General features: G+C 40.5%; 1 long non-coding RNA gene across 1 annotated transcript; it reads left to right on the forward strand.

Moving 5' to 3' along the window:
• The first annotated feature begins 273 nt into the window (after positions 1-273).
• Positions 274-11,456, forward strand: LOC134513853 (uncharacterized). Its single transcript, XR_010070525.1, has 5 exons — positions 274-398; positions 3,538-3,658; positions 5,408-5,494; positions 8,564-8,626; positions 11,312-11,456. It is a non-coding gene; the product is annotated as an uncharacterized LOC134513853 (long non-coding RNA).
• The last annotated feature ends 1,131 nt before the right edge of the window (positions 11,457-12,587 follow it).

Here is a 12,587-nt window from a genome sequence, read left to right on the forward strand (position 1 = left end):
GATTAACAAGTTCTTTAAGGAATTCAGGCCTGACCAGCTGATAAAATTGCATTCACTTCCATGTAAATGTTTTGTTGACTATTGAATATTGTTCAATGCTGTTGTCTCTGTGTGAGGGCACATCTCTTCAGCATGACCTAATGAATGCACTTTTCAAACAGCAACACTATTGCTAACACTTGCATATTCTTACGTCTGAAATATCAACACCTAGTTACTTTAGCACTGCAGCAAATGTCTTCTGTTACGTTTTCAACAGATGGTCTGATTCTGCTTTCAGCTGCATCCGAGCAGAACCCCTAGGCATAAGGTCAGAATTGGACCCATGTATGCGCTGCACACGTGGCCAGGAAGCCATCCTTTGCAAATCTGTTCAAGTCCTTTGGAGGAGCCTTTGAGTAAGTACACAGGGGAGGTCAGCTGACAAATTTTGGATTTCTATTTTTAACAGAGTCCCTCAACCAAGGGTCTTAAGGAATTAAGCTGACACAAAATAAGAAGGGAGGGAAAAGGAAGGAAGAGGAGAGGAGAGGAGAGGAGAGGAGAGGAGAGGAGAGGAGAGGAGAGGAGAGGAGAGGAGAGGAGAGGAGAGGAGAGGAGAGGAGAGGAGAGGAGAGGAGAGGAGAGGAGAGGAGAGGAGAGGAGAGGAGAGGAGAGGAGAGGAGAGGAGAGGAGAGGAGAGGAGAGGAGAGGAGAGGAGAGGAGAGGAGAGGGGAGGGGAGGGGAGGGGAGGGGAGGGGAGGGGAGGGGAGGGGAGGGGAGGGGAGGGAAGGGAAGGGAAGGGAAGGGAAGGGAAGGGAAGGGAAGGGAAGGGAAGGGAAGGGAAGGGAAGGGAAGGGAAGGGAAGGGAAGGGAAGGGAAGGAAGGGAAGGGAAGGGAAGGGAAGGGAAGGGAAGGGAAGGGAAGGGAAGGGAAGGGAAGGGAAGGGAAGGGAAGGGAAGGGAAGGGAAGGGAAGGGAAGGGAAGGGAAGGGAGAAGAGAAAGCGTGATTTAAGACTCATGCTGGAGCGACTAAGAATAGATTGGGATTTCTCAGCCTAGGAGGACATAACTAAGCGGGATGTGATGGAAATCTTTGAAAGCACAAATGGTGTGGAGCATGTTCATGGTTTTCCATAGTGCAACAGCTAAGGGGAACACATGAAAGAATCAAATGGGAGTATGAAGAAAGCAAAAGGATACTATTTTTCCTCTCAGGTCATAAACTGCTCTTACTCATTGCTACAGCATATTGTGGATGTTCACATGGATTCAAAGACATTTCGACAAATTCATAGACAAACTATCTATGAAAAGCTATTAAAACACAAAGGTGTCACCTCTGGCTCAGAAGTGACTGCATTGCAAGTTGCTCTAAGGTGAGAAAGCACATCAGGAAAGCAATGCCATCAGCTTGCAGAATATTAACTGGGAGGTACCCAAGCAACTTCAGGGAAAGTGCCAAGGGAACAGCAATCAGTTCAACCTCCATTAAACCTACTGATGGGCTTTGTACGCATTCTTGTCAACGTCCTCTTGCTGGAGCAGGTAGGAAAGAATAGGTCATTTCTGAACCAGGCCTCAGAAAATTAGCACAAACAGTGTCTGATCTTAAATATTTTCTGGTTTGAAGAAGGTGAAATTGTACTAACCACAAAAACATCAATGGACACGGCAGCGTCAGAGCTTCTCTGTTGTCCTTGTTCTGCACTGTCCCCACTGCACAACTTATAAGGCTGGTTTACACATCAGTAAGAGCAGCAGGACAGGAGGGTTGGATATATCCTAAGTCAAATTCTCAGAAATGTAAGAAGCCATAAAATTTCAACATGAGAATAAAGAGAGGAAAAACTAATTCTAAAGCTTAAAAAAAAGTTTGATAGGCTACTTGGAAAAATAGGATAAAATATTACGAGCAAATTTCTTCCATAGTCGTGCTATGCTTGAACTTGTAGTATGATGATAGTGTGAGGAGAAAGAGTTAACTGACAGACTTGCAGAATACATTTTACAGAGGAATAAATGATAAGGTAAAGGTTAGGTGCTCCTTCTTTAGAGCTGTGGAAGTGGCAATAAAATGGCAGATGAAACTCAGTGTAGATCAGTGTACAGGGATACACATGAGAAGAAACAGTCCTAACTTTATATATGCAGTAAGGTAACTAGCACTGAACAGGCAGCTATTAAAAGAGGGAAAATGCTCTTTCGAATGGTAATGCTTTTCTCAGATAAGAAATGTCCTTAGGTAACATTGTAAATGGAAATAAATTAAAACCTGACTATCCAAATGTTTTGCACTGGTAAAGAGAGAAAAAACAAATAATTGCCTGTCAGGATGTTCACACATTGGGTTACACAAGGAGCATGAGCCTATTTTGGAACCAGCCTGCTCACTGCCTATTATCTCCATCAGACATTACAAATATGCAAAATACTCTGGTTGGTGTTGTTTTTGAAGGATGGTTAAAGCAGATGGATGAACCGGTTTAGGTGAAAATAGAAACCGGCTTCTAATCTGGTCTTTTTTTTTTTTTTTAAAGTGCTCTCTCTCTGAACCTTTTTTCTGAAGTTTAGTAAAACCTGAGATTCACATGCTTCTGCATTTCCTGTTTTTGACCAATAGAGGAAACAGAAACACTGAAATACTGTAAGATGTTATTTTTAAAATATTTCCACTTAGCCAACCAGGAAGTTCTGGAAATCTTGCAAGAAGTCTAATCCTGTAGACTATGTAATCCAAAAATGGTTGCACAAGTTTGTCCAGTCTTTCAGGTATTTATAGTCTTATCTGATGAGGATCGAAAATATAGAGAGAACACTCTATTAGCGTGACAAACATTTTGCATGTGCAATTGCAGTTGTCTCTGAAGAGCTTAATTCCCTGATGGGAAATATGCGGTAATCTGAGCTGCAGCTGAGTGCCAAAAGCCAAGGGGCCATGGGAGAAGGTGGGGGCTGAGTTGCCACACAGGCTCAGTGGAGGCAATTGTAACTGCAGCTGAAGGCACCCACTGCTTTCTAGAAGGTGGCAGGGAGAGTGGGACATCGGCATGGGATGGATGGGTGGGTGGGTGGATGGATGGATGGATGGATGATATGTGGAGCCTCAGTAAGAAGGTGGAGAAACAGGCAGGTAGGAACTAGAGAACTCAAGAGCAGCAGCCCAGAGGTTGAGACGGTGTGGTGAGCAGAGTGCAACGCAGTACATGCATGGGACAGCAAGTCCATACCTGTTGTTTAGAAGAAAGCAAAAGACACAGGGGGCTGAGGAAGGTGAGGTACGGAGAGTAGAGGATTGGACCAAGAGTTTTTAACACCAATGACAATGTTGCAACACTTTCAAGGAGTGTCACAACAAAGGTGTGCCAAGAGGTGGGCGATATTCAGGCAACAAGCCTACACTGAATAGATTGTCAAAAGTAAATGTGATTTACTTTAAGGTGTGATAGAGACAAACAATTCAGAATGGAGATATCCATCCTATAGAAAGAAAGCAATGGGCAAAAAAAAAAAGCAAGACCCAAGTTTACTTTCACACTTTCACTTCTTGCTTCTCAGGCATGTTCTGCTCCTCTCCTTGCTGGAACTGGCCGTTAAGAGTTATCCAAGGATGGGCTAACAGCTAAAGAAGAGATGCCTATTACAGAAAAGCCAGTGCATCACTCAGCAGATGTAGCCGGTATGCAAAGGCTTATATTAATTTACAGCATGGCACTTAACTGCCCGGATATTTTGTGATTTACGCTTTAATTTAAACTTATCTTGGTTCCTGATGGTATGAATGTTAGTGTAAAGCAAGATAAAGAACTGTTCCGATATGTTTAACATTTTAAAGGTGGGTTTGGTTCATGTGATTGATAAAGCAAGTGTTTTCCATGTTGTGAAACATGGTATGTTTTAGATAACTTTTTATGAGACTGTATATGGAAATCTTTCTGGAAATAGCATGAAGTCGTCTTTTTTGCTATGACACTAGTAAAGCATGAGAAACCAAAAATACTGTAAACCCCAGAACTTTTCATATCATTCACCAGATGAAAATTTTAAGCCTTTTAAGCATGTTCTAGAACAAAAATATACCTCCTGTCAGTTCTAATTATCATGGATTTTGCAAAAAACCCATTTTAGGATGAATGTGTATAAGCACACTACACTGTCCCTCAGTCAGATATATAATTAATAGGAAGGGGAAAAGGGAGGAATTGTTTGTCTTCATTAGATTAGATTTGTTTAAATAACACATATTTTTTAAATAAATAAAGTTTAAATAAGAGAACTTGAAAGTTCTGTGGGCTCCCTAAAATGGCTAGCAGCAGGAACCCATCAAACCCCTTACAAAAAGTACCCTTCCCCTGCCGTTGCTCTGGGAAGCACATCCCTGGCTCCCTCCGCAGCCCTTCCTAAGAGGCAGAGACCTTCCCCTCTTGAATCACTGGCTATCTGAGATCTTTTCTCTTTAGAGCCACTTACTTTATTTTCTGCTGCATCCGAACTGCCTTTCATTTCCAGGAAGTCTTCGCAGATATCTTGAGTCTGTCAGATTATCACAGAGCTCATCATTATTAGTTCCTCGTCAGATGATATCTTCCCCTATACTTAGATATCAGTCCTTAGTCGTTTGCGTGTGTATTTTGCCATCAGCACAGCAGTATGCTCTTGATGAACGGCATTGTAAAAACAAGTCATTTCTTAGCTGGGGTGTGACAGACTGTTTGAATCCTGAAAAATTTTCTAGCAGTGATAAACTGTTAGATCTAGATATTGCCTTTCCCACTACCCACGTCATTGCTCATACTAACTACTTCCAAACTATTTGAATCAGTGGGGCGACTACAGAATATGCCCCATGTCAAAACTGCAGGCTTGACACATCGAACAACAGTTGCTTTCAGAGATGTCCCTGTTAAACAGTACGGCCATGCTCAACGGAGATCTCTAAACACCATTGAACGTGAATTAAACACCGTGCAGTTGCTTTGAACAGTAAAGTGAGTTAGAATTTCTCTCCTGTGTTTGTTACATTTTGTGTCAATTCAAAAGCTTTTCTACAGTTTGGGTTTTTTTATGACCCGTGCTCTCTGCAAATCAAAATTTCGAAAAATTCTGTATTTATGCTATTAATAATGAAATTAAGTACCACATACAAATGAGAGTAGTACCTGTAATTCCTGTAATAAGGCTACAGATCTTTGATAAATATTAACATAGACATTTTTCATCTATTTTTATTGTTGTTTAAAATAAAGATTTTAAACAAGGAAGTAGTTATTTAAGGGAGTGTACTTTGGGACAACTTGTGGAATGGATGACAAATGTAGGAAGATATTAAGGTTATGACAAATTATGAGCCATACTTATGTTTTTATTACCTAATAATATGGGATTACAAAGTTCCGTCAAATTTACAAAATGCTCTCTGAAGTTACAGGGTCTACAGACCTGTCACAAGGAAGAGATATTTTGAGCAGGCGAAAAGGAGAGAGAGATATGATAAGGCAAAACAGAACTATTACCAGTAAGTATGAAAGCAATTAGCCATCTATCAGTATGTAAATAGACTATCCCTACGTATCAAATAACCGTGCCACAAATCGCTATTTGCTTTTGTGCTCAAAGTAGAAGTGGGTAATGACTCTGAACAGCATTTCAGGCACCCAGTGCATGCGCACTGTAATACTAAAAAGAGGGGAGGCACGGCTGTGGGCAGTCAATAGGGCACAGTGTGGGCGACGCGAAGAAATGAGGGCGGAGAATTAAGAAGGGATGGATTGGGCTCTGACAGCAAGGACTGGAACGACTGGAATTTGATACGGGGGAGGAGGACTTTGGTGAAGAGATTTAAACCAAAGACTCCGACCTGTGAGAAGGATTTGCCTTGTAAGAATTGTTGTGTGTGATGCAGAAGTAGTGATTTGAATGTCAGGGGGACCAAAGAGGAGGCGGCTGCAGTGGGTGGCAAAGCAGGGGATGGTTCAGAGTTTTTGTTGTGAGGTGTGGTCAGAAACAGATTTTGGATATGGTCTGGAGACAGATGTGGCAGAATTGTAATGCAGCTTGGATGTGTGATTGGAGAGGAAGTCAAAGACGATCCTCAAACTGTAAGTCCCACTGCCAGTGAAAATAGTGGCACAGATAATGTGGAACAGGTCAAAAAAGCTTAAGCGAAGATGAGGGGCTTGTTTTTTGTTGGAGACAGGGTAGGATACAGGATTGTGTGGGTGGAGATAAGACAGCATAGCACCGAGCAGAGATAAACTTCTGAGCCATTGCCACTGAAGTGGGATTTATTACACAGGTGTCTGAGGGAAAAAGATCACGCTAAAGAGAGAGACATAAGGAAAGAACTAATGAATGATAATGCTATAATAACAAAGGGAGACATGACTTTGTGATGGCAAGAATGTCTGAATCTCTCCAAGGATACATGGACGGCAGTGACAAGAAAAGCTCAGCAGAGAGTTTGTTGAAAACAGTTCTGTGAGATTAAACAGGTCATAAACAGCTGAATATTGTATCACAGGGGATGATTTAAAGCAGAAGTTGATGCAGTAGTTTAATGCTGTTTGATAAAGTTTTGTCAAGCAGTGGGAACATGAACTTATGGTTGGAGACCATATTTAAGAGGTGGGTCTATGGACAGGAAGCATGCAACGGAAAGTCAACAGAAAGCTGGGGGAAGGAAGGAGGCAGCAATTGTGGCTGAAAAGTGGCAGGAGACAATATGAGCAGAAGACATCTGGAGGCAGAAAAGAAGAAAAAAAAAAAAGAAAATTACAAAACTGGCGTTGCGTTGTGAGGAATTAGCCAAGATTTCAGCTATCAGTTTCACTTTGTACCTCAGTAAAAACCTCCATCTGTGGAAATCCCTGGGATAGGGAAGACCTATCATCCTTTCTGAATCAGCAGAACGTTCCTGATTCAGAAGATAACAACAGTGTTTTGCATAAGTGGATATATTTTACTGTTGTCTTCGCTGTTACTTCAAGTAAAGCCTCCTGACAGCGTTTTCTCCAGAAATCAATGTGTTCCCATAAAAAGTTTCATGAAAGAGTTTTTTCTAAAGGAAAGACGAAAAACCAGCCAGTGTTAGAAGCAGAAGAAACTTTCTCATTGGAAATGGACACACATGCAAAAGGCAAAAAGCTGGGATGCTTCTAAAACCTCTCATCTTCTAAAAATACATTGAGCTACAACGCACAAAATCTGGAATCCACAGATTTTTCATCCTCGGTTCACATATTCAGAAAGGAAACACTGTTTCACTGGCTGTCAGCTGCAACTGAGAAGCACCACATTTTTAATGCCACTGCCAGCTACCCAAGGCATTAAGAAAGTAAGTGGAGAAGAATAACATATCCGAGTGAAATTGCAGGCAGGGCTACAGGCAAAATGCAACGAGATGATCAGTGAATGCAAATGAACCCTCTCACTTGAGAAGGTGATAGAATGACTTATTTGAATAGTACAAAAATGTCACATAGGTTTTTAGGCCAACAGATAAGAGCACATTGTTAATTTTAAAAGACAAATTACTTGAATAATTATCCTCCTCTTTAAACATTTTCTTAATTATTCTCAGGCATATCTTCAGTTTTAAAGCAGAAAGTGCTTTAAAAGCACTGACAAGCTAGGACATTTTAAAACTTTGCAGGTATCCAAATCAGAGTTGCTGATAATTGGACTTAATCTGTGGGACTGGTATCTAGGAAAACTCCCCTTAACTTCCCAGATAGAAAAATAAAGACTGATGACTCAGGCCTTACAGATTAATTATTCAAAGCTTACAGTTTTGTAGTGAAGAATCGTCTAGTTGAGAGTGTGCAAGTATGTATAAATATACAGACAGAGACGGATAGGTAGAAATAAAATGCTTTTTTTTTTACTATTCTAACTGTAGCCATTTCTGTCACTGATTACCCGTAGGTTTCCTTTTTGTTGTACATCACCAATACCAGTTGTTAGCTGTCTTTGACAGTGGGTTGAAAAGCACCAACATGGCATATAGACTGGGGATGGGTGGCATTGAGCAGAATAGCTTTGCCACGCAATGATACACTTGAGCTTTGACAGAATACTAGCCCGGTGTCAATCATCCTGTCTTTGCCAATCAAACGCACATCCTTCTGGAGGCGCCTGCAGTTGACACTGGCACCCCAAACATAGTGAAAGGTTAATGCAATGACATTTCAGAGATGACACACTGTCAAGGGCCCAGCAAAAATAGCAGACCTAGACCGTGTTTAGGAAAAACTAGTGTGTTTTACAGGGCACACACGTGATTACGACATTCCTGGAGGGGATGGATTTGGTGCAAACATCCTTGAAAGACCTTGTTCCAGAAATTCAGGAGTCAGGAATGGACAACAGCATAATAAGATCTGGCCAAGACCCTGGGGTTCTTTCTTTTCCAATCTGTAAAAAACAAACGTCCTTTTGCCAGAGCTCTGGTTAACCTTTGCCAGAGAAAAGAGCAGGAGCTGGAATGACAAAGCCTTTGGCATCTGCAAAGCCCTCCATTTAATTACAGGGATTTGCAGGGCAGCTTATGACTATAAAATGTATAATAACTTATTTTTCTTCTTAGGTAAAGATGTGTGGCACCCCCACCCATTTTCAAAAGGGAAGACTGGTGATTAAAATAATTCAGGTAAGGGGAAAGCTGCGTATTTAGAAAGTCATGTTCCGGTATGTGTCCCTGTCACAAATAGATGGTATTTGTGACATAGTTTAGAATTCCATTTCAATTACTCCCTTGCTATCTCGGTAAAGTTTCCATTTGTTTCCATTCTTCCTCCAGCTTGCTTCTTTTTCACCTGTCTTATGTAGAAGGCCCTCTCTCCTGGCACCTTCTTCTAATCTCACCTCAGTGAAATACAATGTGACCATTCATATTTGACTTATTACTATGAAGAGCAAGTGTGTTAGAAATGAGGTCAAATTATTTTCTTTGTCCCTGACTGTCAACAAAAGACCAGTTGGAGCAGGGACTCTTTTTTAGCATACTTCCCATTGACTGCAACTAAACTCTGTTGACTTACTCCAGTTACAGATCAAGCCTGGTATGTCCTATTTATTAATTTGATATTTTTGTGTTTATACGTTTGTTTATTTATTTATTTGTTGGAACTTTAATGCTGTTTGAAGACATAGTAAAGTGCATAAACTATCACTGGGCCTAATGGTAGAAGAGGAAGCTATTTCAGAATAATTTGGGGTGTGAGTTAGAAAACAAAAATGTACAAAGGTAAAGACAAATAAATTCAAAAAAGAAAGCAAGGTCAGAAATGCTGCAAGGCAATTGTCTGTTCCCTCCAGACAATGACAAGGACTCAATGGCCACTGTATCTGGGCCTGAGCTTCTTTTCATTGACGTCAGTAGTAAAACTTTCATTGACCTCAATAAAAGTAAGACTAGGGTCTATATAAGCTCTTAATGTTGTCTCCTGCAAAGCTAAATGCCACAGACCAGCCTTGCATTAAGCACTGATCATCAGCTACTTCTTTATCCTATAAATGTACTATTAAAAATGAAAATATTAAGAAATATCATTTCCATTCTAATGAGTGGTTTTGCTTTAAGAACTAGAGATAAGCCCAAGCCAGATGTTCAGATACAAAAATTGCCCTCAAAATCTTAGAGCAAGAAATCAGAGGGTAATAGCTTGTCCTGACACCTTTCAACATGCTCTGTTGTCAAAGGTGAGAAATAGTCATCCCTGGGACAGAACCCCTTCCTCTGGTCTTGGATAATTCTCGTTGTAGGAGGTGCTTTGCCCTTTGGGGGTGCCCATCTCGTTTGCTTGACTATGGAGGCAGCCTGGGCAATATACAGGCTTGAAATCAAATGTTTAGACACTAACATTTAGGTGAACTGAATCTTATCCTGAGCTGAAGTTCCACTACTATGAACTTTCATCCCATGTATTCACCCCTTCCACATCTTAATCACTGTCCTATAATATCATTTTTGCTTTCTCATAAACAACATATCTCTCTTCCCACGCTCTTGCCTTCTCCCTCTATGGGACAATTTCACTTACCAACCAATAATCTGTTGGTCTAATTACTTAATTTGATATGAAAACTGGGGAGTTATGTCCATACAGCACATATCTATAGCTGGGTGATGCTTTGAGATGTGTGTGGGATAGTGTTCCTTGAGAACTGTAGATGGCATCAGCATGCTCAGAGTCCTGCTGGGAAGACAAGTGAGGAATCTTGCTCCAGGGCCTGTAAGACTGCAAGGCACTGGCCGTTATCAGTCTTGTGCGCATCCATTTCTTTGACAGAAATATTGGTGTTGTAGATGACAAGGAACTGTAGAGGTAGGTTGCAGTTGAGTAGCACTTTCAATGATATTATTAGCACATAAATATCCAACATCTAGAAAGGTAGATGTCTATCCCCAGAAAATGCAAGGTGTTTCAGCTAAAATCCACCCAGCTGTCAGATCCAAGTATGAGAGATCTAGTGGTATTCTTGGAAACTATATAACTTGAAGAATTTGGAAATGATACTCTAGTCTAAAGAATAAATTGATTGCTCTCTTCTCACGCTTGCTTATAGACTGAGAGATCTACACAACTAAATTCCTGTTCCACAGGACAAGACTTTCAGAAGACGATTCACAATCTTTATAGTCAATTAGATAAAGTTTTACATCGTTTCAGATTGAAGGCAGTACACTAGCAGTAGATGTCTTCTCTCTGAGTCACTGAACGTTTCTATAACTCAGCCTGAGATAACTGAGGTGTTAAACTGTTTCTTCTTTTATGTCTTTGTCTACTCTGAAATAGTCATGAGAGTTTGGTAAAGAAGAGGTTGTCTAGCTTTGTGCTTGTGCACAAAAAAATCTACAACTTACTATTTATTTCTTGGAGGGAAATTCTTCTGGCTGCTGGATGGTTCTTCAGAGCAAGCACACAACGTGAGTCTGGAACTTCATGGGCTTAGCTTGCTGAACATGCAGGTCACAGATCCTCTTGCTTTAACATTTCATTGTCATGAGAAAAGTGGCGGAGTTAAAGGTCTAAGTCATTTGCTCTATTCAAAGTGTTCCCACTGGTTCTTCTGCTTGTGTCTTATTAAGATCAGACAAATGCATTTACATTTGGAAGCAAGAATTCAGGGGGGTCATCCTCAGACATCACAAACCGGTTCTGGAAGAGCACAAAGCCCTTGTAGGACTATTCAACCAAATAGTGATTGCTTGTGAAAGGTGAAATCGACAAAACAAATAAGACTGTGTGAAAAGAAGTTTATTGCTGCTCTACTCAGTAACAGAAAAAGTAAAGGTGTTCATGTAACTATAGCTTTATGTTCCTTTTAACAGGGCTCTTGCAGCTGGATGCAGTCTTCTGTATCTGTTCCAGGATGTACTTACAAACTCTGCATGTCATCTGGACCTGCAGCGCAAGCACTGGAATGGTCTCTGTATGAAGCAGTACTGAGTGTTTGTGCATGCAGAATTATTTTTCCCAGAGCTGCTTGTTCAGTAACAATATATTTTTAATTATTAACTGTAATAACTGTTATTGAAGGAATGTGTACCCTATGTGTCAGGACACATAGGGTCCTGCATAAGCTTCTCTTTAAGGGTTGTGAAGCAGTTGCATGCTGCCTGAGAAGACTCTTTGGAGCTTACCAGGCCCTGAAATACTTGGAAGAATAACTTGGCAATGGCTGAAAAACTGGGTGCTTATGCATGTTCAGTCTTCCAGATGGTAGTCTATAGACAGACCTTTTAGTGTGCCTTGTTTATGCAGGGTTTTGGTCTGCAGCATATATGGAATCTTTTCGGCTTAGCAATGAATTTTAACTTTGAGCCCCACTGCAAGGAAGAGAATGCAACTACTTTTATTAATACAAATTGTGCAGTTGGACAAATGTAATGGCATAAAAATAGCATGCTGCTAACTTGCTTTTGAAAAGAAACTTGAAAGAGTCTGTATACAGTGTGAATATTACATTGTACAAGCTTTTCCTTTGAAGAGATGAAAAAATATTGTTATGCTTAGTATTTTCATCTATTTTCATTCCAAATACAGTCCTTGTTAAATATATGGGATTGCAAGCTTTTTACACAAGGAGTTTCTTTTAAAATTGCTTACGCACATAAAAGGTTGCCTTATTCTACAAACTAGAAGTCAGCTAACTCAGAACATGCCTTTGCATTAGTATTAATGAATATTATTTTTCCACAAACTGTGTAATGATTATTTTCCACGTATACAAAGAAAATGTATGCATATTAAAGACACTAACTTAGAGGGATGTAGCATGCAAAACGCATTACAAGGTCAAATCCAGCCCAAACTTCATTTTTCCTTTTCATTAATATTTTTAGAAGGAGTCTTCAAACTTGTAGGTGGTGACTCAATGGGATTTGATATGAAGATGTGACACCTCATCTTAAATTCCTTAACCACATTTCTTAAGTTGACAGGAATGTCAGGAAGTGTGCCTGATAAGGCTTGCTGTCCTCTCCGAGCTGACTAATCATACATGAAGTCTTGGCAAGAGATAACCAGGTTACAGTAGAGCCAAAATGACATCACATCAACTCAATTTCATATCCTGTAGACACCAGTGCCTATCACCACTCCAGG

This window comes from Chroicocephalus ridibundus, chromosome 3 (assembly GCF_963924245.1).
Source record: "Chroicocephalus ridibundus chromosome 3, bChrRid1.1, whole genome shotgun sequence".
NCBI lineage: Eukaryota > Metazoa > Chordata > Aves > Charadriiformes > Laridae > Chroicocephalus > Chroicocephalus ridibundus.